At 48.2% G+C, this 24,397-nt stretch overlaps 13 non-coding genes across 13 annotated transcripts; all 13 read left to right on the top strand.

Moving 5' to 3' along the window:
• Positions 1–359: 359 nt before the first annotated feature.
• Positions 360–432, top strand: Trnar-ucu. The gene has a single exon. It is a non-coding gene; the product is annotated as a tRNA-Arg (tRNA).
• Positions 433–3,981: 3,549 nt separating this feature from the next.
• Positions 3,982–4,054, top strand: Trnap-ugg. The gene has a single exon. It is a non-coding gene; the product is annotated as a tRNA-Pro (tRNA).
• A 5,965-nt stretch (positions 4,055–10,019) lies between these two features.
• Trnap-ugg lies at positions 10,020–10,092 on the top strand. Its single transcript has one exon. It is a non-coding gene; the product is annotated as a tRNA-Pro (tRNA).
• A 2,945-nt stretch (positions 10,093–13,037) lies between these two features.
• Trnap-ugg lies at positions 13,038–13,110 on the top strand. Its single transcript has one exon. It is a non-coding gene; the product is annotated as a tRNA-Pro (tRNA).
• Positions 13,111–14,547: 1,437 nt separating this feature from the next.
• Positions 14,548–14,620, top strand: Trnak-uuu. Its single transcript has one exon. It is a non-coding gene; the product is annotated as a tRNA-Lys (tRNA).
• A 4,455-nt stretch (positions 14,621–19,075) lies between these two features.
• Trnap-ugg lies at positions 19,076–19,148 on the top strand. The gene has a single exon. It is a non-coding gene; the product is annotated as a tRNA-Pro (tRNA).
• Positions 19,149–20,585: 1,437 nt separating this feature from the next.
• Positions 20,586–20,658, top strand: Trnat-ugu. The gene has a single exon. It is a non-coding gene; the product is annotated as a tRNA-Thr (tRNA).
• Positions 20,659–21,189: 531 nt separating this feature from the next.
• On the top strand, positions 21,190–21,262 carry Trnat-ugu. The gene has a single exon. It is a non-coding gene; the product is annotated as a tRNA-Thr (tRNA).
• A 531-nt stretch (positions 21,263–21,793) lies between these two features.
• Positions 21,794–21,866, top strand: Trnat-ugu. Its single transcript has one exon. It is a non-coding gene; the product is annotated as a tRNA-Thr (tRNA).
• A 530-nt stretch (positions 21,867–22,396) lies between these two features.
• Trnat-ugu lies at positions 22,397–22,469 on the top strand. Its single transcript has one exon. It is a non-coding gene; the product is annotated as a tRNA-Thr (tRNA).
• A 228-nt stretch (positions 22,470–22,697) lies between these two features.
• Positions 22,698–22,770, top strand: Trnat-ugu. The gene has a single exon. It is a non-coding gene; the product is annotated as a tRNA-Thr (tRNA).
• A 530-nt stretch (positions 22,771–23,300) lies between these two features.
• Trnat-ugu lies at positions 23,301–23,373 on the top strand. Its single transcript has one exon. It is a non-coding gene; the product is annotated as a tRNA-Thr (tRNA).
• Positions 23,374–24,218: 845 nt separating this feature from the next.
• Positions 24,219–24,291, top strand: Trnat-ugu. The gene has a single exon. It is a non-coding gene; the product is annotated as a tRNA-Thr (tRNA).
• Positions 24,292–24,397: the final 106 nt, after the last annotated feature.

The following is a 24,397-nucleotide window of genomic DNA, read 5'->3' as shown; positions in this document are numbered from 1 at the left end:
TGTTGGTGTTAGACTGGTGGCAGCTGATAAAACCCGTTTGCTCTACTGACGTCTAACCCCTGGTTAGCTCAGTTGGTAGAGCGCTCCACTTGTAATGGAGAGGTCCCGGGTTCGATACCCGGACCAGGCGGATTTTTTCGGTCGCTCACCAGTCACCTAGCTGTGTTTGGAGATTTATGTTTGTCCTTTGTCCCCCTTGTTCCCCTTCTCCAGGGATTATTTTCATCAGTATTGTCCAGCTCGCTTGCCCCTTTGCATTTAATTGCATTATAACCATAACCTTAAATTGCAAGCTTCACCCTTGTTGGTGTTAGACTGGTGGCAGCTGATAAAACCCGTTTGCTCTACTGACGTCTAACCCCTGGTTAGCTCAGTTGGTAGAGCGCTCCACTTCTAATGGAGAGGTCCCGGGTTCGATACCCGGACCAGGCGGATTTTTTCGGTCGCTCACCAGTCACCTAGCTGTGTTTGGAGATTTATGTTTGTCCTTTGTCCCCCTTGTTCCCCTTCGCCAGGGATTATTTTCATCAGTATTGTCCAGCTCGCTTGCCCCTTTGCATTTAATTGCATTATAACCATAACCTTAAATTGCAAGCTTCACCCTTGTTGGTGTTAGACTGGTTGCAGCTGATAAAACCCGTTTGCTCTACTGTCGTCTAACCCCTGGTTAGCTTAGTTGGTAGAGCGCTCCACTTGTAATGGAGAGGTCCCGGGTTCGATACCCGGACCAGGCGGATTTTTTCGGTCGCTCACCATTCACCTAGCTGTGTTTGGAGATTTATGTTTGTCCTTTGTCCCCCTTGTTCCCCTTCTCCAGGGATTATTTTCATCAGTATTGTCCAGCTCGCTTGCCCCTTTGCATTTAATTGCATTATAACCATAACCTTAAATTGCAAGCTTCACCCTTGTTGGTGTTAGACTGGTGGCAGCTCATAAAACCCGTTTGCTCTACTGACGTCTAACCCCTGGTTAGCTCGGTTGGTAGAGCGCTCCACTTGTAATGGAGAGGTCCCGGGTTCGATACCCGGACCAGGCGGATTTTTTCGGTCGCTCACCAGTCACCTAGCTGTGTTTGGGGATTTATGTTTGTCCTTTGTCCCCCTTGTTCCCCTTCTCCAGGGATTATTTTCATCAGTATTGTCCAGCTCGCTTGCCCCTTTGCATTTATTTGCATTATAACCATAACCTTAAATTGCAAGCTTCACCCTTGTTGGTGTTAGACTGGTGGCAGCTGATAAAACCCGTCTGCTCTACTGACGTCTAACCCCTGGTTAGCTCAGTTGGTAGAGCGCTCCACTTGTAATGGAGAGGTCCCGGGTTCGATAGCCGGACCAGGCGGATTTTTCGGTCGCTCACCAGTCACCTAGCTGTGTTTGGAGATTTATGTTTGTCCTTTGTCCCCCTTGTTCCCCTTCTCCAGGGATTATTTTCATCAGTATTGTCCAGCTCGCTTGCCCCTTTGCATTTAATTGCATTAAAACCATAACCTTAAATTGCAAGCTTCACCCTTGTTGGTGTTAGACTGGTGGCAGCTGATAAAACCCGTTTGCTCTACTGACGTCTAACCCCTGGTTAGTTCAGTTGGTAGAGCGCTCCACTTGTAATGGAGAGGCCCCGGGTTCGATACCCGGACCAGGCGGATTTTTTCGGTCGCTCACCAGTCACCTAGCTGTGTTTGGAGATTTATGTTTGTCCTTTGTCCCCCTTGTTCCCCTTCGCCAGGGATTATTTTCATCAGTATTGTCCAGCTCGCTTGCCCCTTTGCATTTAATTGCATTATAACCATAACCTTAAATTGCAAGCTTCACCCTTGTTGGTGTAAGACTGGTGGCAGCTGATAAAACCCGTTTGCTCTACTGACGTCTAACCCCTGGTTAGCTCAGTTGGTAGAGCGCTCCACTTGTAATGGAGAGGTCCCGGGTTCGATACCCGGACCAGGCGGATTTTTTTGGTCGCTCACCAGTCACCTAGCTGTGTTTGGAGATTTATGTTTGTCCTTTGTCCCCCTTGTTCCCCTTCTCCAGGGATTATTTTCATCAGTATTGTCCAGCTCGCTTGCCCCTTTGCATTTAATTGCATTATAACCATAACCTTAAATTGCAAGCTTCACCCTTGTTGGTGTTAGACTGGTGGCAGCTGATAAAACCCGTTTGCTCTACTGACGTCTAACCCCTGGTTAGCTCAGTTGGTAGAGCGCTCCACTTGTAATGGAGAGGCCCCGTTTTCGATACCCGGACCAGGCGGATTTTTTCGGTCGCTCACCAGTCACCTAGCTGTGTTTGGAGATTTATGTTTGTCCTTTGTCCCCCTTGTTCCCCTTCTCCAGGGATTATTTTCATCAGTATTGTCCAGCTCGCTTGCCCCTTTGCATTTAATTGCATTATAACCATAACCTTAAATTGCAAGCTTCACCCTTGTTGGTGTTAGACTGGTGGCAGCTGAGAAAACCCGTTTGCTCTACTGACGTCTAACCCCTGGTTAGCTCAGTTAGTAGAGCGCTCCACTTGTAATGGAGAGGTCCCGGGTTCGATACCCGGACCAGGCGGATTTTTTCGGTCGCTCACCAGTCACCTAGCTGTGTTTGGAGATTTATGTTTGTCCTTTGTCCCCCTTGTTCCCCTTCTCCAGGGATTATTTTCATCAGTATTGTCCAGCTCGCTTGCCCCTTTGCATTTAATTGCATTATAACCATAACCTTAAATTGCAAGCTTCACCCTTGTTGGTGTTAGACTGGTGGCAGCTGATAAAACCCGTTTGCTCTACTGACGTCTAACCCCTGGTTAGCTCAGTTGGTAGAGCGCTCCACTTGTAATGGAGAGGTCCCGGGTTCGATACCCGGACCAGGCGGATTTTTTCGGTCGCTCACCAGTCACCTAGCTGTGTTTGGAGATTTATGTTTGTCCTTTGTCCCCCTTGTTCCCCTTCTCCAGGGATTATTTTCATCAGTATTGTCCAGCTCGCTTGCCCCTTTGCATTTAATTGCATTATAACCATAACCTTAAATTGCAAGCTTCACCCTTGTTGGTGTTAGACTGGTGGCAGCTGATAAAACCCGTTTGCTCTACTGACGTCTAACCCCTGGTTAGCTCAGTTGGTAGAGCGCTCCACTTGTGATGGAGAGGTCCCTGGTTCGATACCCGGACCAGGCGGATTTTTTCAGTCGCTCACCAGTCACCTAGCTGTGTTTGGAGATTTATGTTTGTCCTTTGTCCCCCTTGTTCCCCTTCTCCAGGGATTATTTTCATCAGTATTGTCCAGCTCGCTTGCCCCTTTGCATTTAATTGCATTATAACCATAACCTTAAATTGCAAGCTTCACCCTTGTTGGTGTTAGACTGGTGGCAGCTGATAAAACCCGTTTGCTCTACTGACGTCTAACCCCTGGTTAGCTCAGTTGGTAGAGCGCTCCACTTGTAATGGAGAGGTCCCGGGTTCGATACCCGGACCAGGCGGATTTTTCGGTCGCTCACCAGTCACCTAGCTGTGTTTGGAGATTTATGTTTGTCCTTTGTCCCCCTTGTTCCCCTTCTCCAGGGATTATTTTCATCAGTATTGTCCAGCTCGCTTGCCCCTTTGCATTTAATTGCATTATAAACATAACCTTAAATTGCAAGCTTCACCCTTGTTGGTGTTAGACTGGTGGCAGCTGATAAAACCCGTTTGCTCTACTGACGTCTAACCCCTGGTTAGCTCAGTTAGTAGAGCGCTCCACTTGTAATGGAGAGGTCCCGGGTTCGATACCCGGACCAGGCGGATTTTTTCGGTCGCTCACCAGTCACCTAGCTGTGTTTGGAGATTTATGTTTGTCCTTTGTCCCCCTTGTTCCCCTTCTCCAGGGATTATTTTCATCAGTATTGTCCAGCTCGCTTGCCCCTTTGCATTTAATTGCATTATAACCATAACCTTAAATTGCAAGCTTCACCCTTGTTGGTGTTAGACTGGTGGCAGCTGATAAAACCCGTTTGCTCTACTGACGTCTAACCCCTGGTTAGCTCAGTTGGTAGAGCGCTCCACTTGGAATGGAGGGGTCCCGGGTTCGATACCCGGACCAGGCGGATTTTTTCGGTCGCTCACCAGTCACCTAGCTGTGTTTGGAGATTTATGTTTGTCCTTTGTCCCCCTTGTTCCCCTTCTCCAGGGATTATTTTCATCAGTATTGTCCAGCTCGCTTGCCCCTTCGCATTTAATTGCATTATAACCATAACCTTAAATTGCAAGCTTCACCCTTGTTGGTGTTAGACTGGTGGCAGCTGATAAAACCCGTTTGCTCTACCGACGTCTAACCCCTGGTTAGCTCAGTTGGTAGAGCGCTCCACTTGTAATGGAGAGGTCCCGGGTTCGATACCCGGACCAGGCGGATTTTTTTGGTCGCTCACCAGTCACCTAGCTGTGTTTGGAGATTTATGTTTGTCCTTTGTCCCCCTTGTTCCCCTTCTCCAGGGATTATTTTCATCAGTATTGTCCAGCTCGCTTGCCCCTTTGCATTTAATTGCATTATAACCATAACCTTAAATTGCAAGCTTCACCCTTGTTGGTGTTAGACTGGTGGCAGCTGATAAAACCCGTTTGCTCTACTGACGTCTAACCCCTGGTTAGCTCAGTTGGTAGAGCGCTCCACTTGTAATGGAGAGGTCCCGGGTTCGATACCCGGACCAGGCGGATTTTTTCGGTCGCTCACCAGTCACCTAGCTGTGTTTGGAGATTTATGTTTGTCCTTTGTCCCCCTTGTTCCCCTTCTCCAGGGATTATTTTCATCAGTATTGTCCAGCTCGCTTGCCCCTTTGCATTTAATTGCATTATAACCATAACCTTAAATTGCAAGCTTCACCCTTGTTGGTGTTAGACTGGTGGCAGCTGATAAAACCCGTTTGCTCTACTGACGTCTAACCCCTGGTTAGCTCAGTTAGTAGAGCGCTCCACTTGTAATGGAGAGGTCCCGGGTTCGATACCCGGACCAGGCGGATTTTTTCGGTCGCTCACCAGTCACCTAGCTGTGTTTGGAGATTTATGTTTGTCCTTTGTCCCCCTTGTTCCCCTTCTCCAGGGATTATTTTCATCAGTATTGTCCAGCTCGCTTGCCCCTTTGCATTTAATTGCATTATAACCATAACCTTGAATTGCAAGCTTCACCCTTGTTGGTGTTAGACTGGTGGCAGCTGATAAAACCCGTTTGCTCTACTGACGTCTAACCCCTGGTTAGCTCAGTTGGTAGAGCGCTCCACTTGTAATGGAGAGGTCCCGGGTTCGATACCCGGACCAGGCGGATTTTTTCGGTCGCTCACCAGTCACCTAGCTGTGTTTGGAGATTTATGTTTGTCCTTTGTCCCCCTTGTTCCCCTTCGCCAGGGATTATTTTCATCAGTATTGTCCAGCTCGCTTGCCCCTTTGCATTTAATTGCATTATAACCATAACCTTAAATTGCAAGCTTCACCCTTGTTGGTGTTAGACTGGTGGCAGCTGATAAAACCCGTTTGCTCTACTGACGTCTAACCCCTGGTTAGCTCAGTTGGTAGAGCGCTCCACTTGTAATGGAGAGGTCCCGGGTTCGATACCCGGACCAGGCGGATTTTTTCGGTCGCTCACCAGTCACCTAGCTGTGTTTGGAGATTTATGTTTGTCCTTTGTCCCCCTTGTTCCCCTTCTCCAGGGATTATTTTCATCAGTATTGTCCAGCTCGCTTGCCCCTTTGCATTTAATTGCATTATAACCATAACCTTAAATTGCAAGCTTCACCCTTGTTGGTGTTAGACTGGTGGCAGCTGATAAAACCCGTTTGCTCTACTGACGTCTAACCCCTGGTTAGCTCAGTTGGTAGAGCGCTCCACTTGTAATGGAGAGGTCCCGGGTTCGATACCCGGACCAGGCGGATTTTTTCGGTCGCTCACCAGTCACCTAGCTGTGTTTGGAGATTTATGTTTGTCCTTTGCCCCCCTTGTTCCCCTTCTCCAGGGATTATTTTTCATCAGTATTGTCCAGCTCGCTTGCCCCTTTGCATTTAATTGCATTATAACCATAACCTTAAATTGCAAGCTTCACCCTTGTTGGTGTTAGACTGGTGGCAGCTGATAAAACCCGTTTGCTCTACTGACGTCTAACCCCTGGTTAGCTCAGTTGGTAGAGCGCTCCACTTGTAATGGAGAGGTCCCGGGTTCGATACCCGGACCAGGCGGATTTTTTCGGTCGCTCACCAGTCACCTAGCTGTGTTTGGAGATTTATGTTTGTCCTTTGTCCCCCTTGTTCCCCTTCGCCAGGGATTATTTTCATCAGTATTGTCCAGCTCGCTTGCCCCTTTGCATTTAATTGCATTATAACCATAACCTTAAATTGCAAGCTTCACCCTTGTTGGTGTTAGACTGGTGGCAGCTGACAAAACCCGTTTGCTCTACTGACGTCTAACCCCTGGTTAGCTCAGTTGGTAGAGCGCTGCACTTGTAATGGAGAGGTCCCGGGTTCGATACCCGGACCAGGCGGATTTTTTCGGTCGCTCACCAGTCACCTAGCTGTGTTTGGAGATTTATGTTTGTCCTTTGTCCCCCTTGTTCCCCTTCTCCAGGGATTATTTTCATCAGTATTGTCCAGCTCGCTTGCCCCTTTGCATTTAATTGCATTATAACCATAACCTTAAATTGCAAGCTTCACCCTTGTTGGTGTTAGACTGGTGGCAGCTGATAAAACCCGTTTGCTCTACTGACGTCTAACCCCTGGTTAGCTCAGTTGGTAGAGCGCTCCACTTGTAAAGGAGAGGCCCGGGTTCGATACCCGGACCAGGCGGATTTTTTCGGTCGCTCACCAGTCACCTAGCTGTGTTTGGAGATTTATGTTTGTCCTTTGTCCCCCTTGTTCCCCTTCGCCAGGGATTATTTTCATCAGTATTGTCCAGCTCGCTTGCCCCTTTGCATTTAATTGCATTATAACCATAACCTTAAATTGCAAGCTTCACCCTTGTTGGTGTTAGACTGGTTGCAGCTGATAAAACCCGTTTGCTCTACTGTCGTCTAACCCCTGGTTAGCTTAGTTGGTAGAGCGCTCCACTTGTAATGGAGAGGTCCCGGGTTCGATACCCGGACCAGGCGGATTTTTTCGGTCGCTCACCAGTCACCTAGCTGTGTTTGGAGATTTATGTTTGTCCTTTGTCCCCCTTGTTCCCCTTCTCCAGGGATTATTTTCATCAGTATTGTCCAGCTCGCTTGCCCCTTTGCATTTAATTGCATTATAACCATAACCTTAAATTGCAAGCTTCACCCTTGTTGGTGTTAGACTGGTGGCAGCTCATAAAACCCGTTTGCTCTACTGACGTCTAACCCCTGGTTAGCTCAGTTGGTAGAGCGCTCCACTTGTAATAGAGAGGTCCCGGGTTCGATACCCGGACCAGGCGGATTTTTTCGGTCGCTCACCAGTCACCTAGCTGTGTTTGGAGATTTATGTTTGTCCTTTGTCCCCCTTGTTCCCCTTCTCCAGGGATTATTTTCATCAGTATTGTCCAGCTCGCTTGCCCCTTTGCATTTAATTGCATTATAACCATAACCTTAAATTGCAAGCTTCACCCTTGTTGGTGTTAGACTGGTGGCAGCTGATAAAACCCGTCTGCTCTACTGACGTCTAACCCCTGGTTAGCTCAGTTGGTAGAGCGCTCCACTTGTAATGGAGAGGTCCCGGGTTCGATACCCGGACCAGGCGGATTTTTCGGTCGCTCACCAGTCACCTAGCTGTGTTTGGAGATTTATGTTTGTCCTTTGTCCCCCTTGTTCCCCTTCTCCAGGGATTATTTTCATCAGTATTGTCCAGCTCGCTTGCCCCTTTGCATTTAATTGCATTATAACCATAACCTTAAATTGCAAGCTTCACCCTTGTTGGTGTTAGACTGGTGGCAGCTGATAAAACCCGTTTGCTCTACTGACGTCTAACCCCTGGTTAGCTCAGTTGGTAGAGCGCTCCACTTGTAACGGAGAGGTCCCGGGTTCGATACCCGGACCAGGCGGATTTTTTCGGTCGCTCACCAGTCACCTAGCTGTGTTTGGAGATTTATGTTTGTCCTTTGTCCCCCTTGTTCCCCTTCGCCAGGGATTATTTTCATCAGTATTGTCCAGCTCGCTTGCCCCTTTGCATTTAATTGCATTATAACCATAACCTTAAATTGCGAGCTTCACCCTTGTTGGTGTAAGACTGGTGGCAGCTGATAAAACCCGTTTGCTCTACTGACGTCTAACCCCTGGTTAGCTCAGTTGGTAGAGCGCTCCACTTGTAATGGAGAGGTCCCGGGTTCGATACCCGGACCAGGCGGATTTTTTTGGTCGCTCACCAGTCACCTAGCTGTGTTTGGAGATTTATGTTTGTCCTTTGTCCCCCTTGTTCCCCTTCTCCAGGGATTATTTTCATCAGTATTGTCCAGCTCGCTTGCCCCTTTGCATTTAATTGCATTATAACCATAACCTTAAATTGCAAGCTTCACCCTTGTTGGTGTTAGACTGGTGGCAGCTGATAAAACCCGTTTGCTCTACTGACGTCTAACCCCTGGTTAGCTCAGTTGGTAGAGCGCTCCACTTGTAATGGAGAGGCCCCGGGTTCGATACCCGGACCAGGCGGATTTTTTCGGTCGCTCACCAGTCACCTAGCTGTGTTTGGAGATTTATGTTTGTCCTTTGTCCCCCTTGTTCCCCTTCTCCAGGGATTATTTTCATCAGTATTGTCCAGCTCGCTTGCCCCTTTGCATTTAATTGCATTATAACCATAACCTTAAATTGCAAGCTTCACCCTTGTTGGTGTTAGACTGGTGGCAGCTGATAAAACCCGTTTGCTCTACTGACGTCTAACCCCTGGTTAGCTCAGTTAGTAGAGCGCTCCACTTGTAATGGAGAGGTCCCGGGTTCGATACCCGGACCAGGCGGATTTTTTCGGTCGCTCACCAGTCACCTAGCTGTGTTTGGAGATTTATGTTTGTCCTTTGTCCCCCTTGTTCCCCTTCTCCAGGGATTATTTTCATCAGTATTGTCCAGCTCGCTTGCCCCTTTGCATTTAATTGCATTATAACCATAACCTTAAATTGCAAGCTTCACCCTTGTTGGTGTTAGACTGGTGGCAGCTGATAAAACCCGTTTGCTCTACTGACGTCTAACCCCTGGTTAGCTCAGTTGGTAGAGCGCTCCACTTGTAATGGAGAGGTCCCGGGTTCGATACCCGGACCAGGCGGAATTTTTCGGTCGCTCACCAGTCACCTAGCTGTGTTTGGAGATTTATGTTTGTCCTTTGTCCCCCTTGTTCCCCTTCTCCAGGGATTATTTTCATCAGTATTGTCCAGCTCGCTTGCCCCTTTGCATTTAATTGCATTATAACCATAACCTTAAATTGCAAGCTTCACCCTTGTTGGTGTTAGACTGGTGGCAGCTGATAAAACCCGTTTGCTCTACTGACGTCTAACCCCTGGTTAGCTCAGTTGGTAGAGCGCTCCACTTGTAATGGAGAGGTCCCGGGTTCGATACCCGGACCAGGCGGATTTTTTCAGTCGCTCACCAGTCACCTAGCTGTGTTTGGAGATTTATGTTTGTCCTTTGTCCCCCTTGTTCCCCTTCTCCAGGGATTATTTTCATCAGTATTGTCCAGCTCGCTTGCCCCTTTGCATTTAATTGCATTATAACCATAACCTTAAATTGCAAGCTTCACCCTTGTTGGTGTTAGACTGGTGGCAGCTGATAAAACCCGTTTGCTCTACTGACGTCTAACCCCTGGTTAGCTCAGTTGGTAGAGCGCTCCACTTGTAATGGAGAGGTCCCGGGTTCGATACCCGGACCAGGCGGATTTTTCGGTCGCTCACCAGTCACCTAGCTGTGTTTGGAGATTTATGTTTGTCCTTTGTCCCCCTTGTTCCCCTTCTCCAGGGATTATTTTCATCAGTATTGTCCAGCTCGCTTGCCCCTTTGCATTTAATTGCATTATAAACATAACCTTAAATTGCAAGCTTCACACTTGTTGGTGTTAGACTGGTGGCAGCTGATAAAACCCGTTTGCTCTACTGACGTCTAACCCCTGGTTAGCTCAGTTAGTAGAGCGCTCCACTTGGAATGGAGGGGTCCCGGGTTCGATACCCGGACCAGGCGGATTTTTTCGGTCGCTCACCAGTCACCTAGCTGTGTTTGGAGATTTATGTTTGTCCTTTGTCCCCCTTGTTCCCCCTCTCCAGGGATTATTTTCATCAGTATTGTCCAGCTCGCTTGCCCCTTCGCATTTAATTGCATTATAACCATAACCTTAAATTGCAAGCTTCACCCTTGTTGGCGTTAGACTGGTGGCAGCTGATAAAACCCGTTTGCTCTACTGACGTCTAACCCCTGGTTAGCTCAGTTGGTAGAGCGCTCCACTTGTAATGGAGAGGTCCCGGGTTCGATAGCCGGACCAGGGGGATTTTTCGGTCGCTCACCAGTCACCTAGCTGTGTTTGGAGATTTATGTTTGTCCTTTGTCCCCCTTGTTCCCCTTCTCCAGGGATTATTTTCATCAGTATTGTCCAGCTCGCTTGCCCCTTTGCATTTAATTGCATTATAACCATAACCTTAAATTGCAAGCTTCACCCTTGTTGGTGTTAGACTGGTGGCAGCTGATAAAACCCGTTTGCTCTACTGACGTCTAACCCCTGGTTAGCTCAGTTGGTAGAGCGCTCCACTTGTAATGGAGAGGCCCCGGGTTCGATACCCGGACCAGGCGGATTTTTTCGGTCGCTCACCAGTCACCTAGCTGTGTTTGGAGATTTATGTTTGTCCTTTGTCCCCCTTGTTCCCCTTCGCCAGGGATTATTTTCATCAGTATTGTCCAGCTCGCTTGCCCCTTTGCATTTAATTGCATTATAACCATAACCTTAAATTGCAAGCTTCACCCTTGTTGGTGTAAGACTGGTGGCAGCTGATAAAACCCGTTTGCTCTACTGACGTCTAACCCCTGGTTAGCTCAGTTGGTAGAGCGCTCCACTTGTAATGGAGAGGTCCCGGGTTCGATACCCGGACCAGGCGGATTTTTTTGGTCGCTCACCAGTCACCTAGCTGTGTTTGGAGATTTATGTTTGTCCTTTGTCCCCCTTGTTCCCCTTCTCCAGGGATTATTTTCATCAGTATTGTCCAGCTCGCTTGCCCCTTTGCATTTAATTGCATTATAACCATAACCTTAAATTGCAAGCTTCACCCTTGTTGGTGTTAGACTGGTGGCAGCTGATAAAACCCGTTTGCTCTACTGACGTCTAACCCCTGGTTAGCTCAGTTGGTAGAGCGCTCCACTTGTAATGGAGAGGCCCCGTTTTCGATACCCGGACCAGGCGGATTTTTTCGGTCGCTCACCAGTCACCTAGCTGTGTTTGGAGATTTATGTTTGTCCTTTGTCCCCCTTGTTCCCCTTCTCCAGGGATTATTTTCATCAGTATTGTCCAGCTCGCTTGCCCCTTTGCATTTAATTGCATTATAACCATAACCTTAAATTGCAAGCTTCACCCTTGTTGGTGTTAGACTGGTGGCAGCTGAGAAAACCCGTTTGCTCTACTGACGTCTAACCCCTGGTTAGCTCAGTTAGTAGAGCGCTCCACTTGTAATGGAGAGGTCCCGGGTTCGATACCCGGACCAGGCGGATTTTTTCGGTCGCTCACCAGTCACCTAGCTGTGTTTGGAGATTTATGTTTGTCCTTTGTCCCCCTTGTTCCCCTTCTCCAGGGATTATTTTCATCAGTATTGTCCAGCTCGCTTGCCCCTTTGCATTTAATTGCATTATAACCATAACCTTAAATTGCAAGCTTCACCCTTGTTGGTGTTAGACTGGTGGCAGCTGATAAAACCCGTTTGCTCTACTGACGTCTAACCCCTGGTTAGCTCAGTTGGTAGAGCGCTCCACTTGTAATGGAGAGGTCCCGGGTTCGATACCCGGACCAGGCGGATTTTTTCGGTCGCTCACCAGTCACCTAGCTGTGTTTGGAGATTTATGTTTGTCCTTTGTCCCCCTTGTTCCCCTTCTCCAGGGATTATTTTCATCAGTATTGTCCAGCTCGCTTGCCCCTTTGCATTTAATTGCATTATAACCATAACCTTAAATTGCAAGCTTCACCCTTGTTGGTGTTAGACTGGTGGCAGCTGATAAAACCCGTTTGCTCTACTGACGTCTAACCCCTGGTTAGCTCAGTTGGTAGAGCGCTCCACTTGTGATGGAGAGGTCCCTGGTTCGATACCCGGACCAGGCGGATTTTTTCAGTCGCTCACCAGTCACCTAGCTGTGTTTGGAGATTTATGTTTGTCCTTTGTCCCCCTTGTTCCCCTTCTCCAGGGATTATTTTCATCAGTATTGTCCAGCTCGCTTGCCCCTTTGCATTTAATTGCATTATAACCATAACCTTAAATTGCAAGCTTCACCCTTGTTGGTGTTAGACTGGTGGCAGCTGATAAAACCCGTTTGCTCTACTGACGTCTAACCCCTGGTTAGCTCAGTTGGTAGAGCGCTCCACTTGTAATGGAGAGGTCCCGGGTTCGATACCCGGACCAGGCGGATTTTTCGGTCGCTCACCAGTCACCTAGCTGTGTTTGGAGATTTATGTTTGTCCTTTGTCCCCCTTGTTCCCCTTCTCCAGGGATTATTTTCATCAGTATTGTCCAGCTCGCTTGCCCCTTTGCATTTAATTGCATTATAAACATAACCTTAAATTGCAAGCTTCACCCTTGTTGGTGTTAGACTGGTGGCAGCTGATAAAACCCGTTTGCTCTACTGACGTCTAACCCCTGGTTAGCTCAGTTAGTAGAGCGCTCCACTTGTAATGGAGAGGTCCCGGGTTCGATACCCGGACCAGGCGGATTTTTTCGGTCGCTCACCAGTCACCTAGCTGTGTTTGGAGATTTATGTTTGTCCTTTGTCCCCCTTGTTCCCCTTCTCCAGGGATTATTTTCATCAGTATTGTCCAGCTCGCTTGCCCCTTTGCATTTAATTGCATTATAACCATAACCTTAAATTGCAAGCTTCACCCTTGTTGGTGTTAGACTGGTGGCAGCTGATAAAACCCGTTTGCTCTACTGACGTCTAACCCCTGGTTAGCTCAGTTGGTAGAGCGCTCCACTTGGAATGGAGGGGTCCCGGGTTCGATACCCGGACCAGGCGGATTTTTTCGGTCGCTCACCAGTCACCTAGCTGTGTTTGGAGATTTATGTTTGTCCTTTGTCCCCCTTGTTCCCCTTCTCCAGGGATTATTTTCATCAGTATTGTCCAGCTCGCTTGCCCCTTCGCATTTAATTGCATTATAACCATAACCTTAAATTGCAAGCTTCACCCTTGTTGGTGTTAGACTGGTGGCAGCTGATAAAACCCGTTTGCTCTACCGACGTCTAACCCCTGGTTAGCTCAGTTGGTAGAGCGCTCCACTTGTAATGGAGAGGTCCCGGGTTCGATACCCGGACCAGGCGGATTTTTTTGGTCGCTCACCAGTCACCTAGCTGTGTTTGGAGATTTATGTTTGTCCTTTGTCCCCCTTGTTCCCCTTCTCCAGGGATTATTTTCATCAGTATTGTCCAGCTCGCTTGCCCCTTTGCATTTAATTGCATTATAACCATAACCTTAAATTGCAAGCTTCACCCTTGTTGGTGTTAGACTGGTGGCAGCTGATAAAACCCGTTTGCTCTACTGACGTCTAACCCCTGGTTAGCTCAGTTGGTAGAGCGCTCCACTTGTAATGGAGAGGTCCCGGGTTCGATACCCGGACCAGGCGGATTTTTTCGGTCGCTCACCAGTCACCTAGCTGTGTTTGGAGATTTATGTTTGTCCTTTGTCCCCCTTGTTCCCCTTCTCCAGGGATTATTTTCATCAGTATTGTCCAGCTCGCTTGCCCCTTTGCATTTAATTGCATTATAACCATAACCTTAAATTGCAAGCTTCACCCTTGTTGGTGTTAGACTGGTGGCAGCTGATAAAACCCGTTTGCTCTACTGACGTCTAACCCCTGGTTAGCTCAGTTAGTAGAGCGCTCCACTTGTAATGGAGAGGTCCCGGGTTCGATACCCGGACCAGGCGGATTTTTTCGGTCGCTCACCAGTCACCTAGCTGTGTTTGGAGATTTATGTTTGTCCTTTGTCCCCCTTGTTCCCCTTCTCCAGGGATTATTTTCATCAGTATTGTCCAGCTCGCTTGCCCCTTTGCATTTAATTGCATTATAACCATAACCTTAAATTGCAAGCTTCACCCTTGTTGGTGTTAGACTGGTGGCAGCTGATAAAACCCGTTTGCTCTACTGACGTCTAACCCCTGGTTAGCTCAGTTGGTAGAGCGCTCCACTTGTAATGGAGAGGTCCCGGGTTCGATACCCGGACCAGGCGGATTTTTTCGGTCGCTCACCAGTCACCTAGCTGTGTTTGGAGATTTATGTTTGTCCTTTGTCCCCCTTGTTCCCCTTCGCCAGGGATTATTTTCATCAGTATTGTCCAGCTCGCTTGCCCCTTTGCATTTAATTGCATTATAACCATAACCTTAAATTGCAAGCTTCACCCTTGTTGGTGTTAGACTGGTGGCAGCTGATAAAACCCGTTTGCTCTACTGACGTCTAACCCCTGGTTAGCTCAGTTGGTAGAGCGCTCCACTTTTAATGGAGAGGTCCCGGGTTCGATACCCGGACCAGGCGGATTTTTTCGGTCGCTCACCAGTCACCTAGCTGTGTTTGGAGATTTATGTTTGTCCTTTGTCCCCCTTGTTCCCCTTCTCCAGGGATTATTTTCATCAGTATTGTCCAGCTCGCTTGCCCCTTTGCATTTAATTGCATTATAACCATAACCTTAAATTGCAAGCTTCACCCTTGTTGGTGTTAGACTGGTGGCAGCTGATAAAACCCGTTTGCTCTACTGACGTCTAACCCCTGGTTAGCTCAGTTGGTAGAGCGCTCCACTTGTAATGGAGAGGTCCCGGGTTCGATACCCGGACCAGGCGGATTTTTTCGGTCGCTCACCAGTCACCTAGCTGTGTTTGGAGATTTATGTTTGTCCTTTGCCCCCCTTGTTCCCCTTCTCCAGGGATTATTTTTCATCAGTATTGTCCAGCTCGCTTGCCCCTTTGCATTTAATTGCATTATAACCATAACCTTAAATTGCAAGCTTCACCCTTGTTGGTGTTAGACTGGTGGCAGCTGATAAAACCCGTTTGCTCTACTGACGTCTAACCCCTGGTTAGCTCAGTTGGTAGAGCGCTCCACTTGTAATGGAGAGGTCCCGGGTTCGATACCCGGACCAGGCGGATTTTTTCGGTCGCTCACCAGTCACCTAGCTGTGTTTGGAGATTTATGTTTGTCCTTTGTCCCCCTTGTTCCCCTTCGCCAGGGATTATTTTCATCAGTATTGTCCAGCTCGCTTGCCCCTTTGCATTTAATTGCATTATAACCATAACCTTAAATTGCAAGCTTCACCCTTGTTGGTGTTAGACTGGTGGCAGCTGACAAAACCCGTTTGCTCTACTGACGTCTAACCCCTGGTTAGCTCAGTTGGTAGAGCGCTGCACTTGTAATGGAGAGGTCCCGGGTTCGATACCCGGACCAGGCGGATTTTTTCGGTCGCTCACCAGTCACCTAGCTGTGTTTGGAGATTTATGTTTGTCCTTTGTCCCCCTTGTTCCCCTTCTCCAGGGATTATTTTCATCAGTATTGTCCAGCTCGCTTGCCCCTTTGCATTTAATTGCATTATAACCATAACCTTAAATTGCAAGCTTCACCCTTGTTGGTGTTAGACTGGTGGCAGCTGATAAAACCCGTTTGCTCTACTGACGTCTAACCCCTGGTTAGCTCAGTTGGTAGAGCGCTCCACTTGTAATGGAGAGGCCCGGGTTCGATACCCGGAGCAGGCGGATTTTTTCGGTCGCTCACCAGTCACCTAGCTGTGTTTGGAGATTTATGTTTGTCCTTTGTCCCCCTTGTTCCCCTTCGCCAGGGATTATTTTCATCAGTATTGTCCAGCTCGCTTGCCCCTTTGCATTTAATTGCATTATAACCATAACCTTAAATTGCAAGCTTCACCCTTGTTGGTGTTAGACTGGTTGCAGCTGATAAAACCCGTTTGCTCTACTGTCGTCTAACCCCTGGTTAGCTTAGTTGGTAGAGCGCTCCACTTGTAATGGAGAGGTCCCGGGTTCGATACCCGGACCAGGCGGATTTTTTCGGTCGCTCACCAGTCACCTAGCTGTGTTTGGAGATTTATGTTTGTCCTTTGTCCCCCTTGTTCCCCTTCTCCAGGGATTATTTTCATCAGTATTGTCCAGCTCGCTTGCCCCTTTGCATTTAATTGCATTATAACCATAACCTTAAATTGCAAGCTTCACCCTTGTTGGTGTTAGACTGGTGGCAGCTCATAAAACCCGTTTGCTCTACTGACGTCTAACCCCTGGTTAGCTCAGTTGGTAGAGCGCTCCACTTGTAATGGAGAGGTCCCGGGTTCGATACCCGGACCAGGCGGATTTTTTCGGTCGCTCACCAGTCACCTAGCTGTGTTTGGAGATTTATGTTTGTCCTTTGTCCCCCTTGTTCCCCTTCTCCAGGGATTATTTTCATCAGTATTGTCCAGCTCGCTTGCCCCTTTGCATTTAATTGCATTATAACCATAACCTTAAATTGCAAGCTTCACCCTTGTTGGTGTTAGACTGGTGGCAGCTGATAAAACCCGTCTGCTCTACTGACGTCTAACCCCTGGTTAGCTCAGTTGGTAGAGCGCTCCACTTGTAATGGAGAGGTCCCGGGTTCGATACCCGGACCAGGCGGATTTTTCGGTCGCTCACCAGTCACCTAGCTGTGTTTGGAGATTTATGTTTGTCCTTTGTCCCCCTTGTTCCCCTTCTCCAGGGATTATTTTCATCAGTATTGTCCAGCTCGCTTGCCCCTTTGCATTTAATTGCATTATAACCATAACCTTAAATTGCAAGCTTCACCCTTGTTGGTGTTAGACTGGTGGCAGCTGATAAAACCCGTTTGCTCTACTGACGTCTAACCCCTGGTTAGCTCAGTTGGTAGAGCGCTCCACTTGTAACGGAGAGGTCCCGGGTTCGATACCCGGACCAGGCGGATTTTTTCGGTCGCTCACCAGTCACCTAGCTGTGTTTGGAGATTTATGTTTGTCCTTTGTCCCCCTTGTTCCCCTTCGCCAGGGATTATTTTCATCAGTATTGTCCAGCTCGCTTGCCCCTTTGCATTTAATTGCATTATAACCATAACCTTAAATTGCGAGCTTCACCCTTGTTGGTGTAAGACTGGTGGCAGCTGATAAAACCCGTTTGCTCTACTGACGTCTAACCCCTGGTTAGCTCAGTTGGTAGAGCGCTCCACTTGTAATGGAGAGGTCCCGGGTTCGATACCCGGACCAGGCGGATTTTTTTGGTCGCTCACCAGTCACCTAGCTGTGTTTGGAGATTTATGTTTGTCCTTTGTCCCCCTTGTTCCCCTTCTCCAGGGATTATTTTCATCAGTATTGTCCAGCTCGCTTGCCCCTTTGCATTTAATTGCATTATAACCATAACCTTAAATTGCAAGCTTCACCCTTGTTGGTGTTAGACTGGTGGCAGCTGATAAAACCCGTTTGCTCTACTGACGTCTAACCCCTGGTTAGCTCAGTTGGTAGAGCGCTCCACTTGTAATGGAGAGGCCCCGGGTTCGATACCCGGACCAGGCGGATTTTTTCGGTCGCTCACCAGTCACCTAGCTGTGTTTGGAGATTTATGTTTGTCCTTTGTCCCCCTTGTTCCCCTTCTCCAGGGATTATTTTCATCAGTATTGTCCAGCTCGCTTGCCCCTTTGCATTTAATTGCATTATAACCATAACCTTAAATTGCAAGCTTCACCCTTGTTGGTGTTAGACTGGTGGCAGCTGATAAAACCCGTTTGCTCTACTGACGTCTAACCCCTGGTTAGCTCAGTTAGTAGAGCGCTCCACTTGTAATGGAGAGGTCCCGGGTTCGATACCCGGACCAGGCGGATTTTTTCGGTCGCTCACCAGTCACCTAGCTGTGTTTGGAGATTTATGTTTGTCCTTTGTCCCCCTTGTTCCCCTTCTCCAGGGATTATTTTCATCACTATTGTCCAGCTCGCTTGCCCCTTTGCATTTAATTGCATTATAACCATAACCTTAAATTGCAAGCTTCACCCTTGTTGGTGTTAGACTGGTGGCAGCTGATAAAACCCGTTTGCTCTACTGACGTCTAACCCCTGGTTAGCTCAGTTGGTAGAGCGCTCCACTTGTAATGGAGAGGTCCCGGGTTCGATACCCGGACCAGGCGGATTTTTTCGGTCGCTCACCAGTCACCTAGCTGTGTTTGGAGATTTATGTTTGTCCTTTGTCCCCCTTGTTCCCCTTCTCCAGGGATTATTTTCATCAGTATTGTCCAGCTCGCTTGCCCCTTTGCATTTAATTGCATTATAACCATAACCTTAAATTGCAAGCTTCACCCTTGTTGGTGTTAGACTGGTGGCAGCTGATAAAACCCGTTTGCTCTACTGACGTCTAACCCCTGGTTAGCTCAGTTGGTAGAGCGCTCCACTTGTAATGGAGAGGTCCCGGGTTCGATACCCGGACCAGGCGGATTTTTTCAGTCGCTCACCAGTCACCTAGCTGTGTTTGGAGATTTATGTTTGTCCTTTGTCCCCCTTGTTCCCCTTCTCCAGGGATTATTTTCATCAGTATTGTCCAGCTCGCTTGCCCCTTTGCATTTAATTGCATTATAACCATAACCTTAAATTGCAAGCTTCACCCTTGTTGGTGTTAGACTGGTGGCAGCTGATAAAACCCGTTTGCTCTACTGACGTCTAACCCCTGGTTAGCTCAGTTGGTAGAGCGCTCCACTTGTAATGGAGAGGTCCCGGGTTCGATACCCGGACCAGGCGGATTTTTCGGTCGCTCACCAGTCACCTAGCTGTGTTTGGAGATTTATGTTTGTCCTTTGTCCCCCTTGTTCCCCTTCTCCAGGGATTATTTTCATCAGTATTGTCCAGCTCGCTTGCCCCTTTGCATTTAATTGCATTATAAACATAACCTTAAATTGCAAGCTTCACACTTGTTGGTGTTAGACTGGTGGCAGCTGATAAAACCCGTTTGCTCTACTGACGTCTAACCCCTGGTTAGCTCAGTTAGTAGAGCGCTCCACTTGGAATGGAGGGGTCCCGGGTTCGATACCCGGACCAGGCGGATTTTTTCGGTCGCTCACCAGTCACCTAGCTGTGTTTGGAGATTTATGTTTGTCCTTTGTCCCCCTTGTTCCCCTTCTCCAGGGATTATTTTCATCAGTATTGTCCAGCTCGCTTGCCCCTTCGCATTTAATTGCATTATAACCATAACCTTAAATTGCAAGCTTCACCCTTGTTGGCGTTAGACTGGTGGCAGCTGATAAAACCCGTTTGCTCTACTGACGTCTAACCCCTGGTTAGCTCAGTTGGTAGAGCGCTCCACTTGTAATGGAGAGGTCCCGGGTTCGATACCCGGACCAGGCGGATTTTTTCGGTCGCTCACCAGTCACCTAGCTGTGTTTGGAGATTTATGTTTGTCCTTTGTCCCCCTTGTTCCCCTTCGCCATGGATTATTTTCATCAGTATTGTCCAGCTCGCTTGCCCCTTTGCATTTAATTGCATTATAACCATAACCTTAAATTGCGAGCTTCACCCTTGTTGGTGTAAGACTGGTGGCAGCTGATAAAACCCGTTTGCTCTACTGACGTCTAACCCCTGGTTAGCTCAGTTGGTAGAGCGCTCCACTTGTAATGGAGAGGTCCCGGGTTCGATACCCGGACCAGGCGGATTTTTTTGGTCGCTCACCAGTCACCTAGCTGTGTTTGGAGATTTATGTTTGTCCTTTGTCCCCCTTGTTCCCCTTCTCCAGGGATTATTTTCATCAGTATTGTCCAGCTCGCTTGCCCCTTTGCATTTAATTGCATTATAACCATAACCTTAAATTGCAAGCTTCACCCTTGTTGGTGTTAGACTGGTGGCAGCTGATAAAACCCGTTTGCTCTACTGACGTCTAACCCCTGGTTAGCTCAGTTGGTAGAGCGCTCCACTTGTAATGGAGAGGCCCCGGGTTCGATACCCGGACCAGGCGGATTTTTTCGGTCGCTCACCAGTCACCTAGCTGTGTTTGGAGATTTATGTTTGTCCTTTGTCCCCTTTGTTCCCCTTCTCCAGGGATTATTTTCATCAGTATTGTCCGGCTCGCTTGCCCCTTTGCATTTAATTGCATTATAACCATAACCTTAAATTGCAAGCTTCACCCTTGTTGGTGTTAGACTGGTGGCAGCTGATAAAACCCGTTTGCTCTACTGACGTCTAACCCCTGGTTAGCTCAGTTAGTAGAGCGCTCCACTTGTAATGGAGAGGTCCCGGGTTCGATACCCGGACCAGGCGGATTTTTTCGGTCGCTCACCAGTCACCTAGCTGTGTTTGGAGATTTATGTTTGTCCTTTGTCCCCCTTGTTCCCCTTCTCCAGGGATTATTTTCATCAGTATTGTCCAGCTCGCTTGCCCCTTTGCATTTAATTGCATTATAACCATAACCTTAAATTGCAAGCTTCACCCTTGTTGGTGTTAGACTGGTGGCAGCTGATAAAACCCGTTTGCTCTACTGACGTCTAACCCCTGGTTAGCTCAGTTGGTAGAGCGCTCCACTTGTAATGGAGAGGTCCCGGGTTCGATACCCGGACCAGGCGGATTTTTTCGGTCGCTCACCAGTCACCTAGCTGTGTTTGGAGATTTATGTTTGTCCTTTGTCCCCCTTGTTCCCCTTCTCCAGGGATTATTTTCATCAGTATTGTCCAGCTCGCTTGCCCCTTTGCATTTAATTGCATTATAACCATAACCTTAAATTGCAAGCTTCACCCTTGTTGGTGTTAGACTGGTGGCAGCTCATAAAACCCGTTTGCTCTACTGACGTCTAACCCCTGGTTAGCTCAGTTGGTAGAGCGCTCCACTTGTAATGGAGAGGTCCCGGGTTCGATACCCGGACCAGACGGATTTTTTCGGTCGCTCACCAGTCACCTAGCTGTGTTTGGAGATTTATGTTTGTCCTTTGTCCCCCTTGTTCCCCTTCTCCAGGGATTATTTTCATCAGTATTGTCCAGCTCGCTTGCCCCTTTGCATTTAATTGCATTATAACCATAACCTTAAATGGCAAGCTTCACCCTTGTTGGTGTTAGACTGGTGGCAGCTGATAAAACCCGTTTGCTCTACTGACGTCTAACCCCTGGTTAGCTCAGTTGGTAGAGCGCTCCACTTGTAATGGAGAGGTCCCGGGTTCGATACCCGGACCAGGCGGATTTTTTCGGTCGCTCACCAGTCACCTAGCTGTGTTTGGAGATTTATGTTTGTCCTTTGTCCCCCTTGTTCCCCTTCGCCAGGGATTATTTTCATCAGTATTGTCCAGCTCGCTTGCCCCTTTGCATTTAATTGCATTATAACCATAACCTTAAATTGCAAGCTTCACCCTTGTTGGTGTTAGACTGGTGGCAGCTGATAAAACCCGTTTGCTCTACTGACGTCTAACCCCTGGTTAGCTTAGTTGGTAGAGCGCTCCACTTGTAATGGAGAGGTCCCGGGTTCGATACCCGGACCAGGCGGATTTTTTCGGTCGCTCACCAGTCACCTAGCTGTGTTTGGAGATTTATGTTTGTCCTTTGTCCCCCTTGTTCCCCTTCTCCAGGGATTATTTTCATCAGTATTGTCCAGCTCGCTTGCCCCTTTGCATTTAATTGCATTATAACCATAACCTTAAATTGCAAGCTTCACCCTTGTTGGTGTTAGACTGGTGGCAGCTCATAAAACCCGTTTGCTCTACTGACGTCTAACCCCTGGTTAGCTCAGTTGGTAGAGCGCTCCACTTGTAATGGAGAGGTCCCGGGTTCGATACCCGGACCAGGCGGATTTTTTCGGTCGCTCACCAGTCACCTAGCTGTGTTTGGAGATTTATGTTTGTCCTTTGTCCCTTTTGTTCCCCTTCTCCAGGGATTATTTTCATCAGTATTGTCCAGCTCGCTTGCCCCTTTGCATTTAATTGCATTATAACCATAACCTTAAATTGCAAGCTTCACCCTTGTTGGTGTTAGACTGGTGGCAGCTGATAAAACCCGTTTGCTCTACTGACGTCTAACCCCCGGTTAGCTCAGTTGGTAGAGCGCTCCACTTGTAATGGAGAGGTCCCGAGTTCGATACCCGGACCAGGCGGATTTTTCGGTCGCTCACCAGTCACCTAGCTGTGTTTGGAGATTTATGTTTGTCCTTTGTCCCCCTTGTTCCCCTTCTCCAGGGATTATTTTCATCAGTATTGTCCAGCTCGCTTGCCCCTTTGCATTTAATTGCATTATAACCATAACCTTAAATTGCAAGCTTCACCCTTGTTGGTGTTAGACTGGTGGCAGCTGATAAAACCCGTCTGCTCTACTGACGTCTAACCCCTGGTTAGCTCAGTTGGTAGAGCGCTCCACTTGTAATGGAGAGGTCCCGGGTTCGATACCCGGACCAGGCGGATTTTTCGGTCGCTCACCAGTCACCTAGCTGTGTTTGGAGATTTATGTTTGTCCTTTGTCCCCCTTGTTCCCCTTCTCCAGGGATTATTTTCATCAGTATTGTCCAGCTCGCTTGCCCCTTTGCATTTAATTGCATTATAACCATAACCTTAAATTGCAAGCTTCACCCTTGTTGGTGTTAGACTGGTGGCAGCTGATAAAACCCGTTTGCTCTACTGACGTCTAACCCCTGGTTAGCTCAGTTGGTAGAGCGCTCCACTTGTAATGGAGAGGTCCCGGGTTCGATACCCGGACCAGGCGGATTTTTTCGGTCGCTCACCAGTCACCTAGCTGTGTTTGGAGATTTATGTTTGTCCTTTGTCCCCCTTGTTCCCCTTCTCCAGGGATTATTTTCATCAGTATTGTCCAGCTCGCTTGCCCCTTTGCATTTAATTGCATTATAACCATAACCTTAAATTGCAAGCTTCACCCTTGTTGGTGTAAGACTGGTGGCAGCTGATAAAACCCGTTTGCTCTACTGACGTCTAACCCCTGGTTAGCTCAGTTGGTAGAGCGCTCCACTTGTAATGGAGAGGTCCCGGTTCGATACCCGGACCAGGCGGATTTTTTTGGTCGCTCACCAGTCACCTAGCTGTGTTTGGAGATTTATGTTTGTCCTTTGTCCCCCTTGTTCCCCTTCTCCAGGGATTATTTTCATCAGTATTGTCCAGCTCGCTTGCCCCTTTGCATTTAATTGCATTATAACCATAACCTTAAATTGCAAGCTTCACCCTTGTTGGTGTTAGACTGGTGGCAGCTGATAAAACCCGTTTGCTCTACTGACGTCTAACCCCTGGTTAGCTCAGTTGGTAGAGCGCTCCACTTGTAATGGAGAGGTCCCGGGTTCGATACCCGGACCAGGCGGATTTTTTCGGTCGCTCACCAGTCACCTAGCTGTGTTTGGAGATTTATGTTTGTCCTTTGTCCCCCTTGTTCCCCTTCTCCAGGGATTATTTTCATCAGTATTGTCCAGCTCGCTTGCCCCTTTGCGGGGGATCGGTGGCCGAGTGGGCTGAAGCGCACACCCAGCTCGACGCGCGTGGAGCGAAAGCTCGCGCTGCCGAACCCAGGGATCCTGGGTTCGAGCCCCACCCCTGCCCGTTTCGATTTGGATGAGCGTCGTACCGGCGTGCGGTCGTGTATCACTACTGCGTGGTGCACGTTAAAGACCCCAGGCTAGCGGTTACCGCACTGGCTAAATTGCTCATCTACAGTGTAAACCAGTGTCGCCCCTACTGGCAGACCAACCTTACGCTGTATAAATCACTCAAACGTCCAATTTGACTTTGATTTTGCCCCTTTGCATTTAATTGCATTATAACCATAACCTTAAATTGCAAGCTTCACCCTTGTTGGTGTTAGACTGGTGGCAGCTGATAAAACCCGTTTGCTCTACTGACGTCTAACCCCTGGTTAGCTCAGTTAGTAGAGCGCTCCACTTGTAATGGAGAGGTCCCGGGTACGATACCCGGACCAGGCGGATTTTTTCGGTCGCTCACCAATCACCTAGCTGTGTTTGGAGATTTATGTTTGTCCTTTGTCCCCCTTGTTCCCCTTCTCCAGGGATTATTTTCATCAGTATTGTCCAGCTCGCTTGCCCCTTTGCATTTAATTGCATTATAACCATAACCTTAAATTGCAAGCTTCACCCTTGTTGGTGTTAGACTGGTGGCAGCTCATAAAACCCGTTTGCTCTACTGACGTCTAACCCCTGGTTAGCTCAGTTGGTAGAGCGCTCCACTTGTAATGGAGAGGTCCCGGGTTCGATACCCGGACCAGGCGGATTTTTTCGGTCGCTCACCAGTCACCTAGCTGTGTTTGGAGATTTATGTTTGTCCTTTGTCCCCCTTGTTCCCCTTCTCCAGGGATTATTTTCATCAGTATTGTC

The sequence above is a fragment of the Ixodes scapularis genome, unplaced genomic scaffold (assembly GCF_016920785.2).
Source record: "Ixodes scapularis isolate PalLabHiFi unplaced genomic scaffold, ASM1692078v2 ptg001739l_1__unscaffolded, whole genome shotgun sequence".
In the NCBI taxonomy this organism is placed as follows: domain Eukaryota; kingdom Metazoa; phylum Arthropoda; class Arachnida; order Ixodida; family Ixodidae; genus Ixodes; species Ixodes scapularis.
Note: the sequence above shows the minus strand (reverse complement) of the source record. Positions and strands in the feature narration are given on the sequence as shown.